Source organism: Patella vulgata, chromosome 4, assembly GCF_932274485.2.
Source record: "Patella vulgata chromosome 4, xgPatVulg1.2, whole genome shotgun sequence".
NCBI lineage: Eukaryota > Metazoa > Mollusca > Gastropoda > Patellidae > Patella > Patella vulgata.
In genome coordinates this window covers 42,164,810-42,188,512 of record NC_065882.2, presented here as the reverse complement: position 1 = coordinate 42,188,512, position 23,703 = coordinate 42,164,810, and the positions used below count along the sequence as shown (strand labels likewise).

Sequence of the window (23,703 nt, the reverse complement as noted above, 5' to 3'; positions counted from 1 at the left end):
TGCTCGTGTATCCTTGGTCCACTTTCCTCCCTGTTTATTAGCCCGACGTGTATCACTAATTCCTCTGGTGCAGGACCTATGTAGTTCTGGAGGATCTGTTTGATGTGGCTGATCTTGGCTCCAGAATAACTATGGATCTCCCAGTCCCCGAGGAAGGATACAATCATAGCCAGGTTAGAGGATCCAATAACCAGGGTCTTTGCCATGAGGGGTGGTAGGTACCATAAATCCTTATCGTCTTTACCTTCATAGCTGTGAGGTCTCTTTAGGGACAGGTTGAGTGATCGCCTACATCTGGTGGAAGATCTGGTGGTGATTCTAGGGTTCGGAATGATGGACGATCTAGGGGACAGACAGTTGACAAGCGCGTTCAGTGGCGATATAGATCCCGAGGAAGTAGGTGAGCCAGACACAACCCGGGGCGAACTGGTTGATCTAGCTGCACGCTGAGTGATCGCCTACATCTGGTGGAAGACCTGGTGGTGATTCTAGGGTTCGGAATGATGGGCGATCTAGGGGACAGACAGTTGACAAACGCGTTCAGTGGCGATATAGATCCCGAGGAAGTAGGTGAGCCAGACACAACCCGGGGCGAACTGGTTAATCTAGCTGCACGCTTCGAGGGAGTGTTACTGCAAGTGCCTTCACCAGGGGATAATTTTCTCTTGTTGGGTGTGTATCGTTTTGGTGTGTCCCGGAGAAGGTTGTGTGTAATGTGCATTGGTGATGGGGGAGGCTATGTGACAGTTTTAGAGACCGTGGACAGTAGGCTATGGAACTCTGTCTTCACACTATCCTGAAGTCGCTTGCCGTAGGACTTCTTGGTCCATGCTAGGGCGTGGCTAGAGTACTCTTGTACAACATCTTTGGTAAAGTGACGTGACTTCAAGTACTCCAGTTTCTCCTCGAGCATGGCTCGGTTGTGTGTCGACAAGGATGAGGCGACGTCCTTGGCCCATTTCAAGTTCAATGTCTCAATGGTAGTGGCTATGGTAGGCGTGTTCATGGCCGGCTTCACGAACTTATTCAGGTCTTAGATCTTCCAAGTGAAACTTCTGGTTGGTGTTCCATTCTCCTGATTTTCCATAATGGCCAGGTGGTGGAGGCATTGGAGGAGACGAAAGAAGGCTTTCACGAAACCTGCATTCTCTGGACGTGGTTGGCGCTGGTTTGGTTGTCGTTTTGGTTGGCGCTGGTTTGGTTGGCGACTTGGTTGGTGCTGGTGTGGTTGTCGACTTGGTTGGTGCTGGTAGCGGAATCCCGGTGGTGGTTGGTGGAATCCTGGTGGTGGTCGGTGGAAGCCTGGTGGTGGTTGGTGAAAGCCTGGTGGTGGTTGGTGGAAGCCTGGAGGTGGTTGGAACCTGTTCCGTAGCTGTGGCCATTCCACTGGTAGTTGGGTGGGCGTGGGAAGGAGTGGACGTCGGGTGCGGGGCCTATCCATGTTCCAGAAGTGGTGGGGTGGGGAAAAACTGCTTGCGTGGACGTTGTGCAAGTGGGACAAGATAAGAAAGCTGTTAAGACGAGATACAGTAGAGATTGAAGAGAAGAAGGGGGGGGGGGATAATATATATATAGACTGTTGTGCAACATTTTTTCACTGTGGTATTTGTATATGAAATAGAAAATGTGAGACAAAAAGTAAATTAGCAGAGAGGTTAGATATTCAAGGTATGTGAGAAAATTAATGAAAGAGCTCGTGCTCAAGCGTGTACTGATTTCACAATATGACTGGTAACGTGACGGAATGCAACTAGAAATATAACATGAAACAAAGGGTAATCGTTTGAACTATGAGGTTAATTAATTACACAGTATAGTATATTGTGTAATGTCAATTGTTCAATTTAAAACTCTTTAACAAATATAAAAATAAAATTACATAAAAATATACAAAGAGAATAAACTTACATATAATATAGACGGGTCGTTCCTCGATTATATCGCGATGCACATTTCGGGTGGTATCCTTTGTCAAGCGATGATAATCTGACTTAACTATGGTGGCTGATAGTGGCCATGTTAAATCTCGCCCTTTTCATAGCGCGACAACACGACATCACGACAGTATTGACGCAATCATACGACACTTAACTCTGTCGTATCATCGTGTTATTTTTATCGTAACGTCGAGATGTCGACTTATTGTCCTAGTCTCTTTCTACAAGTCACAAAAATACAGCTGTACTCATTACATCAGATACATATACATAGATACATATAAATAAGACTCGTCAAAAGAGATAATAGGAAAACGTTGATTCGTTTTCTAAAAAAAAATGAAACATTTTGCGCCCAAAATTGAATTATATTTGGTATTACATTCAAAAAATCTAGAATCATAATAGCAGGACAAAAGTGAGTCAGCTATGTTAATTCCTTGAATAAGAAGTGGTGTCGGTAGGTATCGAACAAGTATGCATTGCCTCGTGTACGACACCCACCAATACTTATAGATTACTGAAGCGATAGTTTAGAAGCGATTTCAGAAGATTTCCAATTTATTTTATTAGAGTGGGAAGGGGATTATATAAAACCTCAAATCAGACCACATAAAATCACCGCATTGGTGTAGCACGCCATCCCAATAAGTGCAGGGGAGGTTTTTTATGAGGTGAAGAAAGCCATTTGCAGCTGTTATTGACCTTATCGCATATTCATCCGTTTGGCATCACTAATGGGATCGGGGCCTAGATGATTAAAAATAGGCCCAGTATTGCCTTCAGCTATGAACACACTCCGAAAGTCCCCTACGCACCCCCCCCCCCCCCTCTTATTTTGTTTAACAAATAATTTCGGAATCAATAAAATGGTAGGTCCCTATCAATGATGTTTGACACGACTGGAAATTAATGTGTCTAAAATTGATTAAACAACATAGGGTAGTAAATATTACATTTTGAATCCGTATCAATGATACATTTAGGGTAGTAAATATTACATTTTGAATCCGTATCAATGATACATTTACTCAAAATGTTCCTTCCAATGGATCACCATTTAACTTGAAAACAAGGGAAGCAGCCGATCGAAGAAAAAAAGATTTTAAAAAACAAGTTTCAATATGATAGTAGTGGTTCGGTCATGCATTTACATCTGTGGGTGTCATCCTTTCTTTGAAAGTAATGATTGTGCCAGATTTGAACAAAGTCCATCTAGATTCGCGGCCTGTAGATAAAGTGTTGACAGATAAAACGTAAAAAAAAACCCAGACCTATAAAAATATATTTTCTAAAACTATTTTAATTTTGAAATTATATTATTTTCACATGTGCTAAGTGTTTTAGTGAATAGTTATAGAAAGGGTCTTGTAGATTAAGACTATAGCGCATGTGCACTGTGCAGTTTTAAACTTCCGAGACGACAAGTCGACAAGTCGATGATACGACAGTTTCGCTTTTTGTCGTGCCGTCGTATCATCGACTTGTCGTGGCGATAAGTCGATGATACGACGGCACGACAAAATCGGGTCGATGACACGACAAAATCACGCGATCTTACGACAGTTTGTTCTGTCGTAAGATCGCGTGATTTTGTCGTAAGATCGTGTGATTTTGTCGTGTCGTCGTATCATCGACTTATCGCCACGACAAGTCGATGATACGACGGCACGACAAAATCACACGATCTTACGATAAAATCGGGCGATCTTACGACAGAACAAACTGTCGTAAGATCGTCTGATTTTGTCGTATCATCGACCTTATTTTGTCGTGCTGTCGTATCATCGACTTATCGCCACGACAAGTCGACAAGTCGATGATACGACAAAACCAAACTGTCGTATCATCGACTTGTCGACTTGTCGTCTCGGAAGTTTAAAACTGCACATGCGCTATAGTCTTTATCTACAAGACCCTTCTATAAATATTCGCTAAAACACTTAGCACATGTGAAAACAATATAATTTCAAAGTTAAAAGAGTTTAAGAAAATATATTTTTATAGGTCTGGGGTTTTTGTTTTTTTTGTTTTTTTTACATTTGATCTGTCAACACTCTACCTACAGGCCGCGAATCTAGATGGAATTTGTTCAAATTTGGCACAATCATTACTTTCAAAGAAAGGATGGCACTCTCGGAGGTAAATGCATGACCGAAGCACTACTGTCACATTGAAACCTGTTTTTTTTTTTTAAAAAATCTGTTTTCTTCGATCGACTGTTTCCCTTGTTTCAAGTTAAATGATGATCTATTGGAAAGAACGTATTGAGTAAATCTACGCTATCACTAAGACGGATTCAATATGTAATATTTCTCATTACTACCTATGTTGTTTAATCAATGCTATACATGTTATTTTTCAGTCGTATCAAACATCATTGATATCATTTTATTGATTCTGAAATTATTTGTAAAACAAAATAAGAGACGTGGGGGGGGGCGTATGAGGCTTTCATAGTGTGTAATCATCTAGGCCTCGATCCATTGTTTTTGGTGCTTGATATTTTGCGGGGGAGTCGCAGTGTCTAGGCAGGTAAGACGTTGGTTCGGTAACCCGAAAGCTGGGTGTTCGATCCCTTCATTGGACGAGAAAGTTCATCCAGATTTTACGACGAGGTCTTGTCAGTTGTGCTGGACAGAGGGCCTGGCACGTAAAATATCCCTTGGTAGTTGGAATTCGATATAATGGTAGGCCATAGTGCGCTGTCCTGGCAAAATTTCGCTCATAGTATGGCGTATGCCCGTCTTCAATATGACAGTACTGGTTCGGTCATGTATTTACACCCGAGAGTATCATCCTTTCAGAGGATCGCGTGGCTACGTTGGCAAGACGCTGGCTAGCTAGCCTGGAGGTCGGGTGTTCGATCCCACACTGATCAGAAGTGAATATTCGCTAGGCCTCTGATAAGAATGACATCGATGCGACTTAATGAGTCCCCAATATTAACATTATTCCTCCGACAAATTTAATTCTAAAAATTTTTTTTTTATGTATTAGAAAAATAAATAAAGACATTTGAAGTATTTGTAGGTAAAAAATATTTCCTATGTAGCGTAAATGGGTATTAAAATGAGTAAAAGGCATCATTCTACCCGAAGCAGTTACGTCTTATATAAACAATGCACGCGCCATTGGTCCAATGATTGACACCGCGTGACGTGATTGCATGTGTTGAAAACAGTCATCTTTTACAGAGATATTAGACGACTTTTTTCACAGATTGGTTCGATCCCTGCATTGGCCGACAAAATTCCCCCTTGTCAGTGATGCAGGACGGAGGGCCTGACAATGACAACTGTCTAGTCGTTCGGATGGGACGAAACACCGAGGTCCCGTGGACACATTGGCGTGCACGTAAAAGATCCCTTGGCAGTTGGATTTCGATATAAGAGCGGGCCGTAGCGCCGCTTCCCGGGCAATATTCCCTCATAGCACACTATCTTTGAAAGTAATGATTATGCCAAATTTGAATCCGTATCAATGATACATTTACTCAAAATGTTCCTTCCAATGGATCACCATTTAACTTGAAAACAAGGGAAGCAGCCGATCGAAGAAAAAAAGATTTTAAAAAACAAGTTTCAATATGATAGTAGTGGTTCGGTCATGCATTTACATCTGTGGGTGTCATCCTTTCTTTGAAAGTAATGATTGTGCCAGATTTGAACAAAGTCCATCTAGATTCGCGGCCTGTAGATAAAGTGTTGACAGATAAAACGTAAAAAAAAACCCAGACCTATAAAAATATATTTTCTAAAACTATTTTAATTTTGAAATTATATTATTTTCACATGTGCTAAGTGTTTTAGTGAATAGTTATAGAAAGGGTCTTGTAGATTAAGACTATAGCGCATGTGCACTGTGCAGTTTTAAACTTCCGAGACGACAAGTCGACAAGTCGATGATACGACAGTTTCGCTTTTTGTCGTGCCGTCGTATCATCGACTTGTCGTGGCGATAAGTCGATGATACGACGGCACGACAAAATCGGGTCGATGACACGACAAAATCACGCGATCTTACGACAGTTTGTTCTGTCGTAAGATCGCGTGATTTTGTCGTAAGATCGTGTGATTTTGTCGTGTCGTCGTATCATCGACTTATCGCCACGACAAGTCGATGATACGACGGCACGACAAAATCACACGATCTTACGATAAAATCGGGCGATCTTACGACAGAACAAACTGTCGTAAGATCGTCTGATTTTGTCGTATCATCGACCTTATTTTGTCGTGCTGTCGTATCATCGACTTATCGCCACGACAAGTCGACAAGTCGATGATACGACAAAACCAAACTGTCGTATCATCGACTTGTCGACTTGTCGTCTCGGAAGTTTAAAACTGCACATGCGCTATAGTCTTTATCTACAAGACCCTTCTATAAATATTCGCTAAAACACTTAGCACATGTGAAAAAAATATAATTTCAAAGTTAAAAGAGTTTAAGAAAATATATTTTTATAGGTCTGGGGTTTTTGTTTTTTTTGTTTTTTTTACATTTGATCTGTCAACACTCTACCTACAGGCCGCGAATCTAGATGGAATTTGTTCAAATTTGGCACAATCATTACTTTCAAAGAAAGGATGGCACTCTCGGAGGTAAATGCATGACCGAAGCACTACTGTCACATTGAAACCTGTTTTTTTTTTTTTAAAAATCTGTTTTCTTCGATCGACTGTTTCCCTTGTTTCAAGTTAAATGATGATCTATTGGAAAGAACGTATTGAGTAAATCTACGCTATCACTAAGACGGATTCAATATGTAATATTTCTCATTACTACCTATGTTGTTTAATCAATGCTATACATGTTATTTTTCAGTCGTATCAAACATCATTGATATCATTTTATTGATTCTGAAATTATTTGTAAAACAAAATAAGAGACGTGGGGGGGGGGGGGCGTATGAGGCTTTCATAGTGTGTAATCATCTAGGCCTCGATCCATTGTTTTTGGTGCTTGATATTTTGCGGGGGAGTCGCAGTGTCTAGGCAGGTAAGACGTTGGTTCGGTAACCCGAAAGCTGGGTGTTCGATCCCTTCATTGGACGAGAAAGTTCATCCAGATTTTACGACGAGGTCTTGTCAGTTGTGCTGGACAGAGGGCCTGGCACGTAAAATATCCCTTGGTAGTTGGAATTCGATATAATGGTAGGCCATAGTGCGCTGTCCTGGCAAAATTTCGCTCATAGTATGGCGTATGCCCGTCTTCAATATGACAGTACTGGTTCGGTCATGTATTTACACCCGAGAGTATCATCCTTTCAGAGGATCGCGTGGCTACGTGGGCAAGACGCTGGCTAGCTAGCCTGGAGGTCGGGTGTTCGATCCCACACTGATCAGAAGTGAATATTCGCTAGGCCTCTGATAAGAATGACATCGATGCGACTTAATGAGTCCCCAATATTAACATTATTCCTCCGACAAATTTAATTCTAAAAATTTTTTTTTTATGTATTAGAAAAATAAATAAAGACATTTGAAGTATTTGTAGGTAAAAAATATTTCCTATGTAGCGTAAATGGGTATTAAAATGAGTAAAAGGCATCATTCTACCCGAAGCAGTTACGTCTTATATAAACAATGCACGCGCCATTGGTCCAATGATTGACACCGCGTGACGTGATTGCATGTGTTGAAAACAGTCATCTTTTACAGAGATATTAGACGACTTTTTTCACAGATTGGTTCGATCCCTGCATTGGCCGACAAAATTCCCCCTTGTCAGTGATGCAGGACGGAGGGCCTGACAATGACAACTGTCTAGTCGTTCGGATGGGACGAAACACCGAGGTCCCGTGGACACATTGGCGTGCACGTAAAAGATCCCTTGGCAGTTGGATTTCGATATAAGAGCGGGCCGTAGCGCCGCTTCCCGGGCAATATTCCCTCATAGCACACTATCTTTGAAAGTAATGATTATGCCAAATTTGAACATCTAGTTCCGCAGTCTGTAGTTATACCAGAGGGTTGACAGATAACACCTTAAAAAAAACAGATCTATGAAAATATATTTTCTAAACCTTTTTTAATTTTGAAATTATATTGTTTTCACGTGTGATAAGTGTTTTAGCGAATAGTTGTAGAAAGGGTCTTGTAGATGAAGACTATGACGCATGTGCAGTTTTAAACTTCCGAGACGACAAGTCGACAAGTCGATGATACGACAGTTTGGTTTTGTCGTATCATCGACTTGTCGACTTGTCGTGTCGGAAGTTTGAAACTGCACATGCGCTATAGTCTTAATCTACAAGACCCTTTCTGTAACTACATGTATTCGCTGAAACACTTAGCACACGCGAAAACAATATTATTTCAAAATTAAAAGAGTTTTAGAAATATATTTTTATAGGTCTGGTTTTTTCTTTGGGTTTTTTTACGTTTGATCTGTCAACACTCTACCTATAGGCCGCGAATGTAAACTGACTTTGTTCAAATTTGGCACAATCATTACTTTCAAAGAAAGCATGACACTCTCGAATGTAAATGCATGACCGAATCACTACTGTCATATTGAAATGTGTGTGTTTTTAAATCTTTTTCTTCGATCGCTGCTTTCCTTGTTTCATGTTAAATGATGATCCATTGGAAGGAACATATTGAGTAAATGTACGTTATCACTGATACGGATTCAATATGTAATAATATTTCTCATGTTTAATCAATTTTTGACATATTATTTTCCAGTTGCATCAAACATCATTGATACCATTTTATTGATTCTGGAATTATTTGTAAAACTAAATAAGAGACGTGGGGGGGGGGGGGGTGTATGAGGCTTTTAGAGTGTGTTCATAGTTGAAGATATTACTGGGCCTATTTTTACTCATCTAGGCCCCATTCCCATTAGTGGTGTCAAACGGATGCAAGCCTATATGCGATAAGGTCAATAACGGCTGCGAATCGTTTTCTCCACCTCATAAAAAAACTCCTGCATCTATTTGGGTGACGGGGGGGGGGGGTGTATGAGGCTTTTAGAGTGTGTTCATAGTTGAAGATATTACTGGGCCTATTTTTACTCATCTAGGCCTCAATCCCATTAGTGATGTCAATGGGAGAGAGAGAGAGAGAGAGAGAGGGAGGGTTTAACGTCCACTCGACACAAATTAGGTCATTTCGGGACTAACATATGGTTTAATTTTATTTCAATAAATCGTTTGCGCGTAGGGGTCTTTAGCAGTGAGAGGAAACCGGAGGACCCGGAGAAAACCCACGAGGTTTGACAGGCGACCCTACACCTTGTCACGTACAACCGGGGATTCAAAACCACGCCAGTTGACTCAATGACAGGCTGCGAATCGTTTTCTCCACCTCATTCAAAAAAACTCCTGCAACTATTGGGGTGACGTGCTGCACTATGATAATGCTGTGATTTTAAAGAATGTGACCCGATTTGGTTTTTTTACAATCCCCTTCCCACCCTCTCTTCTGAAATCACTTTTAAACTATAGCTCCAGTCATCTATAAATATTGGTGGGTGTCGTACACATGGCAATGAATGCTTACTTGTTCGATACCTCCCGACACCACTTTTTCTTCAAGGAATTAACTTAGCTAACTCACTTTGGTCCTGCTATTGTAATTCTAGATTTTTTTAATATAATACCAAATATAATTCACTAGTGGACACAAAATGTTTCATTATTTTGAGAAAACAAATAATTAATCAACGTTTTCCTACTATCTCTTTTATATTTATCAAATCTACTACTTAGGCCTATATATGATGTAATGAGTACAGCTGTATTTTTGTGACTTGTAGAAAGAGACTAGGACAATAAGTCGACATCTCGACGTTACGATAAAAATAACACGATGATACGACAGAATTTAGTGTCGTATGATTGCGTCAATACTGTCGTGATGTCGTGTTGTCGCGTTATGAAAAGGGCGAGATTTAAAATGGCCACTATCAGCCACCATACTTAACCCATATTTATAGCGGCGGACTAGTGAACCCGCGGAATAGTGAACCCCTCTCGAAAATAAGATGGTCGTCCTCAGCTGGGCCCTCATTAATGCCACTCCTAGCTGTTGCATTCGATATAGGAGGCCCTTTTCAATGAAAACGGTTCCGTGGGTAATTTGGCTTGTTTATAGTGCCTTCAGTTCGTTAGGAAATTTGGGATCATTAATACTTTAGTTCCGCATTTCTATTGTATTAAAACCTGTGCTGTTTGCTCAGAATATACGTCATACCTAAGAATGCATCAAATCGAATCTATTTTTCAAAATATTCTGGGGCCCGCACCGCACTGAACCCTTCGCTTTTTTCTTAGTTCAGCCCCCATCCCAACCCCCATTGACTTGTCCCGGCCACCCGTCAGGTTAATCCGGTCCTGGCAGAAATAAAAGTTTTATGCTTGAAGTTTATAGATCAATAAAGTTTTCTCCACAGACAATAACTGTAAATTGTCAATAAATGTTTCCAGGATCAAACATGTCAACAGACATTACTGTCACGTGTTCCATTTGTCATGACCTGTCGTTCTATGAACGGCGGGCAATCGATTCCTCGTTTATCTTAAAACAATCCTCATTACAGACCTTAATGAAGAGTTATACCAACAACACCCATGCCACTGTTTGCCTCTTACATTAAGCTGTTCAAATAATGAAATGTGGATTACAGGATGTTCAAAGTATTTTTGTTCGTGTCTGATTTTGTTTATGCCATGAAAAGGCAGAATACGACGTCTAAAGGCCTATATGTGCTAGGATATTTCACAATTTACAAATCAACCTCTGTTAACACTATTAAAGAAGCAACCGGTATTGATTAAAATTCAAAATAAAGTGTAGACTAAGTAGATTGATCTGATATATATATTAATTAAATGGGCGATGGAACAAGTGACAGTCGATTTAATACTCATTTAGACAGAAAAGGTGGGGGGATCCTTTGTTTCACACATCTTCATTAGAAGGCTCGATCTCGCTTTAACTCCGTGCATGTTGTAAAACTCTGGTCGTTGTTTCAGGAACAGATAGGAATAAAGAAGACGACAAACCGGGAGCCGATATGTTTTCTTCTTTCAGTTTCAGTTCTATCCCAACATTGGCTTAATATGTGAACCTAAAATATAGAAATATACCCATTTCACAAAAGAGATTAAACCATCCTACTTAATTCAATATTTTTACCCAAATCAAAGATGCTTAGTTATTTCAAGTTACACATGTATATAAAACATACTTAGTGTTTGACACACGCCCACTATATACAAATAACACAATATATCCTCATTTCGCTAAATTTATCTTTTAAAACAATACTTTCCTCTTTTATATCAACTTTTTTAAAAAAAAGATATTGACTTTGACGGTGAACCGACATAATAAATACCATTTCCATATAGCACGGAAACAGATTAATATCAGTCTGTGGCTTGTTTTGTATCCGTTTCAATTATGATACAATGTTCTGTTGCAACTTTAAAGATAGTGTTTGATCTAACATTTTGAAACATTCTATTTATGTTATAAAACTACGTTATGGTCGACTTTAGTTCTGGAGGGCATTTAGGCCTGAAAGCATAATCCTGTCTTTAAAAACTAAACTGCTCTGGTTCCCTCTGTTTATACTCCCGCGCGTATTAATACTATCATGTCATCACCCATGCCTTCGGCTATTATAGCTTGTGGACCTAATGGAGGCTATAGTTTTTAAAATTTGGCGTGAATCAAGATTGATTTTCACCCGGAGCATGAACCCTATTTATTTTCTAATTTGGTGTGAAGCATTGGAACGAAACCTGTTAATTTTCAGAATTCTATGACTTTTTGTCCGGAAAAGTTGTAAATACGATATAGTTCAAATTTCTTGAAGGCATCCTTATCAAATTTGGCCAACATCCAAGTTTTCTTTTCGGATAAACTGCTGTCTGTGGCTATATTTTATCCGAGACACAGCTGTTATGTGGGCATATTGCACGCTTGGTGTGGCTATCTTTGTGTTATGTGATAAAGAGTATATTACTTAAACAAACTTTAGGAACACATGGCTAAACTGCGCATTTTTGATTACATTATAAGCTTTATGGTCACATCTGTAAAAACTTTAGAAACGTGTTCGTTAATAACCTTTTCTATATTTTCATGATATACCATTCTATAACAAACAAGCAGGGTCAACGTATTAAAAACAGGAGAGCTGATGATCTTTATTAGTTCATTTATCTAGAATATACAGGACCCGTATTATAGATATACCCCACACAATCTAAATATATCAAAATTTACATGTCCTGAAATCATGACATCTTTCGTATAAAAAGCCAAGATTACACAACCTAACTAATTGGTATAGACCATTTGCCAGTATGAATACAGAAACGCCGCTGCCCGTTTACACCTCTCTTAATCTTATTGCACACTGAAGCGAGGGAACAGAAATCGGATCTTCTGAAGAATATTCCGCATTGGCATCTCAAAGGCATAACTTATCGATGGGACCTGCAAATTAACATCAGAAAAGAGATTATATTTTCCTTGGCAATACAAATCAAATAACGAAACACTTTCGAACCTCCTGTTATACGGTCAAACCGATCTGGGCGGTAAATCCCACTACTGCGCAAAAAGTACAGTTCATACCGTGAGGATTTTAAAACATCCCAGAGAATTATTAATCCCATTAAAGTTTCAAGTGCAAGATAATATAACATCTATGGTCAGCTCTTTTTAAATAAAAGGGACAAGGACGTGCTCATTAGTTGACAATCAGCTTCCTTAAGAAAACTTAGCGTTTACTTTCGAGTATACTTCCCCAATATGAATATAGGACATTCACAAACGTGTTGACAACATCTGCAATAAATAGTTTAGAGGTTCAGTGCGGGAGGGTGTCCATCAAATGGGCACAAAACCAAACCCAAGTTTTCTACAGTAAAATTTTGCGTAGAATACGTTGCCGAGTGGTAATCAGTCCGCCGTTGGGGCGTTTTCGAGATATTCGGGTTCAAAGGTCAAATGAGGTCACTGTACTGAAAGTTAATGCGAATTCATTCGCGAGTCCATGAAAACAGGCTGAAAATGATCGAAAGTAAGTTGGAGTCCAACCGTGAAACTCTTCTATTGTTTTTCGGGCAACTATTTTCATTATGTATAACAATCGTTGTTAAACTAAATCGGCGAGATTTCGATTTGACAGTTTTTACGTATTTTTAAAACAAGTTTCGAAGTGTTTTGTTTCTGTTAAATCCAAGATCTTTTTCAACGTTCCAAAGTAAATGTACGGCGCTAAGACCAGCTAAAGATAAGTTTTAAATGTTCCTATTTTTAATTAGAACAGGTTTCGTTTTAGTTTTTATATTTTACGCTGACATTTTATAGCTTTAAATCTTCCTAGTGCAAAAACGGAAAATTTGACCTCCGGTTCGCAAAAAAACAAAGGTGCATTTAGCAAGTTTACATTTTTATTGAAAGTGTGATTACTTTCGATCATTTTCAGCATGTTTTCATGATACAAGAATGGCTGCGCATTCACTTTCAGTGCAAATGACTTCATTTGACCTTTGACGCGTAATATCTCGAAAACTCTCCAGCGGCGGACTTATTACCACTCGGCATCTTATTCTACGCAAAATTTTACTAATTTGGTCTGGTTTTGTGCCCATTTGATGCCCCTCCCCGGCACTGAGCATCCGGTCTAAAACGTCAGATGCATGTATAATATTAGTTTTAAGACAATTGCTTTTTCGTGAACACGCGTCCAAAGAACATTAAAATACATGAGGATTTACGATGTGTTTCAATTTTATTGGTAACAAGAATCATTTCCGTTCTCGTAACCCACGCGTTTCTGTTTTTATCGTCCAAAAGACATATTACATTAAAATAAAGATGTTTTAGTAATTTTATTTCTCTTAATCACCGGAAGCCGGTTTTGAAATATGATCTTAGCGCTTTACAGGTCGCAATCAATATTAAACTTTATCATTGATGCAGAGAAATGACCTCAAGAGCGTCGCCGAGACGTAAAACACCGTTTTCTATGATTACATAATGACCATCATTAAATAGAGAGGTTTGCTATGTTATGGCATGTCAGCCATAGTGCGTGTAGAACTATCGTATATTTATTGAATAAAGGAATGGCTGATCGCGCGTTTTATCACCTGAATAACTGATTTACCTTTAGATCAATACAATATTACTAGATAACGTTAGAGCGGGAGTAGCCCCACTCTCTACTGAATTATGAAAAAAACCACATAACAAAAACTAAATTCTGTTGGCTCATAAATTGGGAGTCTGGTGGTTGTGTGGTTTGGACACTGGACTCCAACTAGAATGTCCCAAGTTGAGAAGAACCTTGGAGATTCGTCAAGCCCAATTCTCCCTCAACAATTATGCAGACAGCAAAACAAAAACACAAGAAAAAAAGTGGTACCATGTATTGTGGAAAGGGGAAATATACATTAAGAAAACAATAACATATACCGAATTAGGTTCAGACATACGTTGGTCGAGTAATATATTCGTTTCAGGAATAAAGTTGGTGATCAAAGATGGAGAGCCGTTATTAAAGATGTCTGACTATTGTAAATCATGTAAATAAAATTATCTTGGATTGTGCTCGTTAATAAATAGAAGACTGGCCAATCAATTATATTACATACTGCTGGAAGGCATTCAGTGCATTAATAGTAGCTTCAATTTATATAGAATCTGGATAAACGGTGCCAAACGGTGCTTATCTGGTGGATATTATCTATAGATTGGATAAATGCGTGCGTTTGGTCAAAGATACAAAACATTTTCGAACTTGATTTTGAATTACGCTTATACAGCGTCTATTTTATAAGCATTACACACCCATTCTGTATCACCAATATGCACGTAATCTAGAAATTGATTAAAGAGCTTATTTTAAAGAACCCCGCTAATATGTCCTCTTACTTTAATATCCTTCATTATATGTAAATATTTTACGACTCTTTTCGCTTAGATCTGTTGTCATATTAATCCTTTCTGTCTCAATAACTATGAGGATTAGCCCCATTGTTATCTGTATTTATTACTTTCTACAAAGGGATTAACCATTAGAGATAAGTTTATAACTAATCCTGATAATAAATCATTTGGCAAGACTACACTTGCAGTGGAACAGAAAACTCTTGAGCTCATTTCTCACAATAATCTTATAATGACTCAAATACCATTGTTTCTTTTTCGTATCTTTAAAGGGTCATACAAAATTAACGAGCCATGAAGCATATACTACAAAATCATTTACGTAAATGTATTTTTACTTTTGTTTGTTTATTCAGTTAAGAATACGTATGTTTTAAGACTCCATCAAACGATCTGAAAATTTAAAAACAAAATGTGTAGATGATATCCGTAACTTTCCTTTTATCTGGAGCATGTGAACTAGACTATAGATCTGGTGATGAGAAATAAAGATCTAAGCGAGTTGATGAGTTGCATTTTGTCTAGAATAAGTAACATCAAAGAGGCTGTATGGATATAACAATGTTAAGCCTTTCAACCAATGTGATAAATAAGTATACATTGATTAACTATAATGACGTTTGATCTGAAACATCTATATTAAAATTATTCCATCTGAAATTCGTAGTTTGTTTGTAGGATTGATTGAAACGCTTTGCTTCTGAAGCCCATACCACAAATCTGTTTAAAGCGACGATCCGCCAAATAGAAGCCAGATAGAGTGCTTATGACCCTGCGCAATCAAAAGTGCTTTTACCTAAAATGTATGGGTTCAAAATGCATGCAGTTATCTAAAACATTTTTGGTTTTGTTTTATTCTTTTAAACTACTATATAAATAAAAGTATCAATAGCTGGTGTTCTTTAATAGGACGATTGCCGGTGTCGCAGTTTCACTCAGTGGACGGTTTGGCACGCTACCTCTCTTTTTAGTTACAAACACAACTACATTAGCTAGTCCAGTGGTTAACATATACATGGTATACATGCTTTACTGAAAGGTTTAAGATAAACCTAATGATAATAAGCAAAAAGGAAATGTAAAAATAGAATGTATATTAATCATTGAAAATCTCTAACAGACTGTTTCATAAAAACAATGAAAAATAGTGACGTCAAAGTGATAAACCAGTTCTTGGCCGTTCTAAAATGTCCCATATTAAGACAAGGCAGCGAATAGATATGTACCTGATATCGGGTATCTAGTCAAACCGAGACACGGGTTTATGGAATCATTTAAATGGAAACTAGAAGTTTTAAGAACTTTATTTTAAATGATATATTTTTTTTATGAATTCTAAAAACGGGGTAAGAAGCAATTGCAGGTGAAAGTGGGCCCCGTATATCATTAGAAATATATTATGTAAGAACTAAATCTGTCTATTGCAGGTCTTTTTCTGGTATCGAATGTTGTATAACTTATTATTTAGACATTTATTCACATGATAACCCCATAATCAACTCTCCAGACATCAAAAATGATATTTTATAAATTATAAATCTGCTATTTATATGGTTTTCACTGCATTTAAAAGTTTTAATTAGATCACAATTTTGTTTTTGAAAGATAGAAATCTAGATAAACTTAAATCAATAGATTTACAGACGATTCGTATTAATTTCAGTAAATATGTTTTCACACACCCCCAAAATAGTGTCTGGTTTATTTAAAATTCAGGGGAAGGTATAAAAAAACCTAATGTACATATGAAAAGAAACAACATAAAAGTCAAATAAGAAATGGTATTAGGTGTTCGAGAAAGGGAAAACAATACCATGTTTTTTTATATTCTATATCGATACTTAATTTCAGAATATAGAACTATCTTGCTATAGCCATGATTAATTGAAAGTTGGCTTGAATATATGGGAGTAGACCGGAGGCTCAGTGCGGAGGATGTCCATCAAATGGGCACAAAACCAGACCCAACTTTTCTAAAGTAAAATTTTGCGTAGAATACGATGTCGACTGGTAATCAGTCCGCCGTTGGGGCGTTTTCAAGATATTCGGTGTCAAAGGTCAAATGAGATCATTTGCACTGAAAGTGAATGAGCAGCCATTCTTGCATCATGAAAACATGCTGAAAATGATCGAAAGTAATCAGCCTTTCAATAAAAATATTATCTTGCTAAATTCACCTTTGTTTTTTGTGACACCGGAGGCCAAAAGGTCAAATTTTCCGTTTTTGCACTAAGAAGATTTAAAGCAATAAAATGTCAGCGTAAAATATAAAAACTAAAGCGAAACCTGTTCTAATTAATAATAGGAACATTTAAAACTTATCTTTAGCTGGTCTTAGCACCGTACATTTACTTTGGAGCGTCGAAAAAGATCTTGCATAACTGAAACAAAACACTTCGAAACCTGTTTCAAAAATACGTAAAATCTGTCAAATTGAAGTCTCTCCGATTTAGTTTAACAACGATTGTTATACATAATGAAACTAGTTGTCCGAAAAACAATTGAATAGTTTCATGGTTGGACTCCAGTCTGCATTTCCGGGAATCCCAATCTGGGAAAACCGACGCTAAACTGTGACCGGAAAACACGTATCAGACGATGTGATTAAAGGTTTGCAAATTTTTTATGAGTTTTCATGAATTTTGCCGGAACATGGACACAGATAAAACAAACGGGTGCATTGCACAAAATTAGGGCTCACGGGATATAAATGTCGTATTGGTAAATGTTACTGGGGAAAAATTTGGCAGACTTCGTGACGCTGCCTGCTGGCTGGAGTTAAGCCATGAAACTATTCAATTGTTTTTTTCGCACAACTAGTTTCATTCTGTATACCAATCGCTGTGAAACTAAATAAGAGAGATTCTGATTTGACAGTTTTTACCTATTTTTATACGCCCACATTTTCATGTGGACGTATATTGTCGTCGCCCCTGTCCTTCCTTCCGTCCGTCCGTCCACAATTGTTTGTGAACAGTCTACATGTCACAATTTTTATCCGATTTGAATGAAACTTGACATATAGGTTTATCACCCTAAGATCTCGATATTGGCATGTATCGGACTGTAACTTCATGGATTATGGCCCCTGATTGTACGAAAAATCACGTTTTTAGCTTGTGAACAATTTTTATCCGATTTGGTGAAAAACTTGCAATGTATGCTTATAACCCAAAGATCTCGGTTCCTTTCGATATTCGCGCATATCGGAACGTAACTTCCCGAATTATGGCCCCTGATTGTACGAAAAATCGCGTTTGTAGCTTGTGGACCCTATAGAGGTCATAATTTTTATCCGATTTAAAAAACCGTATTATTATATATCACCGTTACACCCTAAGGACGACTGAGTTAAAATGGCTACCCTTCGTTCTTAAATAGCGTAAAAATATGGTATATCAAGGTTGTGGACCCAATAGAGGTCACAATTTTTATCCGATTTTGTTGAAACTTGAAATGTAAGTTAATAACCCGAAGATCTTGGTTCCTTACGATATTCGCGCATATCGGATCTTAACTTCCTGAATTATGGCCCCTGATTGTACGAAAAATCGTGTTTTTAGCTTGTGGACCATATAGAGGTCATAATTTTTATCCGATTTAAAAAAACGTATTATTATATCACCTTTACACCCTAAGGACGACTGAATTCGAATTTCGTGAAAATCGGCCCAAAACTGACAGACAAAATGGCCGCCCTTCGTTCTCAAATAGAGTAAAAATATGGTATATCAAGGTTGTGGACCCTATAGAGGTCACAATTTTTATCCGATTTTGTTGAAACTTGAAATGTAAGTTTATAACCCAAAGATCTCGGTTCCTTTCGATATTTGCGCATATCGAATTGTAATTTCTGAATTATGGCTCTTGATTGTAGGAAAAATCACTTTCTTTTTAGCTTGTTCTCTATCCATCTCTCGAAAATGTGGACGTATCCTGCCTGGCATCTGCTGGTTTAAACAGGTTTCGAAGTGTTTTGGTTCTGTTATGTTATGCAAGATCTTTTTCGACGTTCTAAAGTAAATGTACGGTGCTACGACCACCTACAGATAAGTTTTAAATGTTCCTTACCATAATAGTCTAAACACAGATAATGAAAAAGGAATATATTAAAAATTTCAGTCAAACTACTTTATTCTTAGTGAAGTTATGAATGTTGGAAGCTTTGATAAGAATAGCGTTGTCTCGATTTTCATTGCTACCAATGTTACGATAATGAACAAAGTCTCAATTATCCATTTTTGATTTAAATTATTAAATGGCGACCGTGTTTCAATCCATTGAAAATCGCGACCACCCCATGGTGTAGAGTTTTGATTATGGGCTTGTTATGTTAATAAATGTCTAATTAATAATATATATAAGATTTGAGGCCAAACAAAACACCTACCATGGGCCGATTTAGCTCTTACATAATATGAAGTGAAATGGGGTTTAACGTCCTACTGTTCTGTCCCGAACTGGACTAATGAAGACGGGCATACGCCATACAGTGTGCTATGAGGAAAATTTTGTCCGGACAGCGGCACTACGGCCTATTTTTTTTTTATTGAATTCCAACTGTCAAGGGATCTTTTACGTGCACGCCAATGTGTACGCGGGACCTCGGTTTTTCGTCCCATCCGAACGACTAGACAGCTGTCCTTGTCAGGCCCTCCGTCCTGCATCACTAACAAGGGAGAACCACGCCGGAAAATCTGGATGAACTTTCTCGGCCAATGCAGGGATCGAACACCCGACCTCCAGGCTAGCGAGCCACCGTCTTACCCGCTTAGCCACCGTGATCCCCTCTTGCATAATAAATTTTTAAGATTGGTGCTAGTGAATACCAGTTGTGAATTGTTCAACAGAAATAATCTCTTCTCTATTCCATCCAGTTCTAGCTGTTGACATTGATTCCGTCCAACTTGATAATTTATTGCTCAAGATTTGCTCTCCTGGCTTGAAAAATAAGTAAATTTTATTCTTTGTGTTGGTTGGGGAACAATTTGTGAGAGTTTGCACTCAGTGAACAGGCAGAAGTAAATCAAAATCAGTGTTTTAGCGAGTTTCGTGTTTAAGACTCGCATTAATAGTCATTCTGTGTCATGACTTGCTTTCTTAAAGGCACTATAAATCTAGATAGGATTTGAGTGAATGTCCCACGAAAGTTGTACTCAGAGCAATTAGATTTTCCGCTGTGAGTTTCTCCGCTATGTTACCTGAAGTTGTTTTCAGAGGACCATATTGAATCAAATCTATATAATCTAGGAGCTGATACCAGCGATCATCTTGACCAATTTCCAATAGCTATAGGCCTATTCACTGTGAATTATAACGGACTTCTGTTGACACCATTCGTCTAATCCTGGCTCAAATCGATGATTTTGTTGGCGGTTATGGTGTTGAGTACAGATTGTGTTGATAAGGTTGTAAATCATCGACGGTCATGTTCAGTTTATGTATGAAACAATGTCTATTATAACCCAGTGGACATCACATACGTTCCATTTGAAACGATATCAAGAATTTTAAAAATGAGCTATAACGTAAAAAAAAAATCTGTCACTTTATAACCTTTGTTGAACGTTTTTTGACAATGTGTTTAAGTTTATGCCCTTTCCACTATTCGTCAACTGTCATTTAGTGACGACATGATACATACTGTCTGTAGGTTTAAACGCTTATGGTATTTTTACACAGTGGCGAATATTGTGACGAATGGGCTTACGAATACAAAACGCAAACAATTCGTAATGTCTTACGGTCACTACAAATGCCATCTATATTGCGAAAGCAATGAGAAAATGCTTTCATGGCGAATTTTATTATCATGTTTCTGTCTAATATTCGCAACACTCCATATCTGGCGATCAACTTGTCAGCCTTACGAATTGCATTCGTTAGCCCATTAGCCACCATATTCGCCACTGTGTGAGAGCAGAATAAATGTGACAAAGCAAAAGTGTCCGCGTGTTTGTGTAAAATAGCTTTATTTAACGTCCGCTTCCACAATTACATGCTATATATACATAGTGAAAACATTTACAATGTGATTAGCGAAAAAGGATTAAAAGGAATAATTAAATATTTATATATAGGTACAGAAGACACTAAATGACGGGATGAGACGTTGTATAGCAAGTGCAGATAAAGAAGTGCGAATTGGGAATATTGGGAAATAATTCCAGATGTCAGTCAGTTTTGGCGGGAAAATTCGACTTTTACAAAATGACCATAGTTGGTGTCAAAATATAAGTTTTGGAGGTAGCTGATTCCATTTTCGACACATTTTCTCATCTTGGTAATTAACTGGTTCAGGAGACGCGGTGGCTCAGGGAGTGATTTCCCTCATAGCACACTGTATGGCGTATGCCCATCTTCATTAGCCCAGTCGGAGCAGAAGAGTAGGATGTTAAACCCCATTTCATTTCAGTTTATTGATTGGTTCCCCTGGGTCGAAATAGGAGGAAACCCATTAGAGATTGGGGGATTAAGAATACTCGAGTCTGCCTCAGATCTAATACGATGGTATTCATCAAGCATCAAATAAATTTCATTTAGACTCTCTGTCCGACCACTGCTAACTGCGGAAGCATTGTAGCAGGCATGCCAAAAGAGGACACTCTCAGGTCACCGTCAATGCGGCGTCGTGGGCTTGTCTGATTTCGATCACCCACCCGAAAATTGAGCCAAGATGGCCAAACCTATCGAAGCACAAAATGATTCAAATGATGAGACACAGATGGACACCGATAGGCAGTGAACAATTTGATAATGACCAGTCCACCGTCATTCCGAAAATAACAGAAAGATAATGGATATTGGAGGCCGACGACAAGAATGAGCCAATTAAGATAATGAGCGGAGATAACAATTTCAATGGCAGAGAATTTAGGACAAAATAAAGCTTGGTGTGTAGTCATGACTAAGTTCGACACTGACCATTTTTTTGTGCTTAGGTTACACATAGTGATGAACAATTTCAATGCTAGATGCTTTATACAAATGTTAGATGTGCAAGTAATTAACGAGTGTCATCTATTTAGGGACACCAGCCTCACTGTTGATTTGCTAAATACAATTACATGTAGTTTAATTTCCAGTCGTCATTTGTCCTGTCCACAAAATAGTTGTTGTGAGTTCTACTGTTTACTGTTGTAACAGCGGTCACCGATTTTATCTGCTTTAATGGACCGTCTACTAATCTTTCCTACAGACCATGTAAAAGACAACAGTCCACAAAAAGGAAGTTTGGCACTACGGACCGTCTAGACCTTGATACAGTCTCCTCCACTTCGATAGCTTTACAACATTGTGCAATATTAGTTGAATGATAGTGAAATTTGCGACTTTGCACATGGTATTTTTCACCGAGATCGAAATCACGACCATAATTTCTCAGGTTAGCCGCCTTATTAAAGCCTCTAATATTTTCGGAATATTCATTACCAACTGGTTCAATGCATATCTGACAAACAGGCGATACTGTATCCATCTGTGTCTCAACATTTGATTCATTTTGTGAAATAAATTCGCCACGTGCTTCAATAGTCAGGACAAGCTTCCGCGGTTACCTGAGAGTGGCCCCAGTCGACATACATCTACGCTGCTACCGCTGTGAGATGGGAGGCATTCCAAAGGAAATTTAGATAATACTGAATGAATGTCATTGTATTAGGTCTAAGGTAGAAGTATCATAAATCTCCAATCCCTAATCGGAAATCTAAATTCCTAATTGGAGTTCCTCCTATATTGACACAGCGGAATTACTTAATCACTAAAATATGTACCAAAACGGATTCAGCTAACTAGAAAACGTATAGTTTGACACCACACTTGATCCTTGTGTAAAATTGGAATGTTCCAGCCAAAACTGACAGCCATCTTAAATGATCCCCCTAATATTGACTCAGCGGTATCCCTAATCACACAAATGTGTATGGAAATGGATTCAGTTACCCCGAAAACGTATATTTTGATACCAAACTCGGTTATATTATGACAATTGGGTGGAAATTGGAATTTACAACCAAATCCGACGGCCATTTTGGAGTTTGGCCAATTTGACACATTTGGATACGGATTTCGAACCGGGCTTCTTTTTTTTGGTGATAATAGACGTCTAGACCGACCATAAACCGTGGTCAGCATTTCTATTGCAGCAACTGCCCGCACTTATGCTATCTTCTTACCTCGACTAAATCAAATGAAATATCAAAACTGCATTGGTCCGTTATTATGCAACTATTCAGTACGATCGTACATTATAGTCATTTGTATTATTCTTATTGATTTTACGCTGCCATCTTTATGCAATAGCCATTCCAAACATCCACGCCATAAGATTACCTAACCTACATTTATTTTAAAATCTTCTGGTCTTCATCTAAATAACAATGTTTATAAAACTGCTTGTAATGGTTTACAATTACAATTGTTATTCTGGGGAAAGATATTGTTTGAAATCACTTTTTATGCAAAAAATAAATCAGGTAAGTATCTTTGTTATGTTTGAAAGGATACACGATTCTTTGGTCATACAAAATACGGAATTTCTTCAAAATTACTTTATCCAACTGAAAACATATTTATTTGAGAAGAAAATTTTTATTTTTTCATTCAATTTGTCGTTTACTATACAAATAATTTACCATTGAGATATGGATAGAAACGAAATGGGGTTTAACGTCCTACTTCTCTACTCCGACAGGGCTAATGAAGGCGGTGATATGAATAGACGTTGTGAATACATAGAATAACCTCCATTTTTATACGCCCACAATTATCATTTCGAACTGCCAAGGGATCTCTTACTTACATGTCAATGTGTACACGGGACCTCGCTATTTCGTGCAATT

The 23,703-nt window shown here is 38.1% G+C and overlaps 1 protein-coding gene across 1 annotated transcript in view; it reads right to left on the bottom strand.

Moving 5' to 3' along the window:
* Positions 1-10,290: 10,290 nt before the first annotated feature.
* LOC126819224 (cAMP-dependent protein kinase type II regulatory subunit) overlaps positions 10,291-23,703 on the bottom strand; it is a 75,504-nt gene continuing 62,091 nt past the window's right edge. Inside the window, exon 3 of the transcript XR_007679547.2 lies at positions 10,291-11,021. The gene's annotated coding sequence lies outside the window, so the exon portion shown is untranslated. The remainder of the gene's footprint in view (positions 11,022-23,703) is intronic.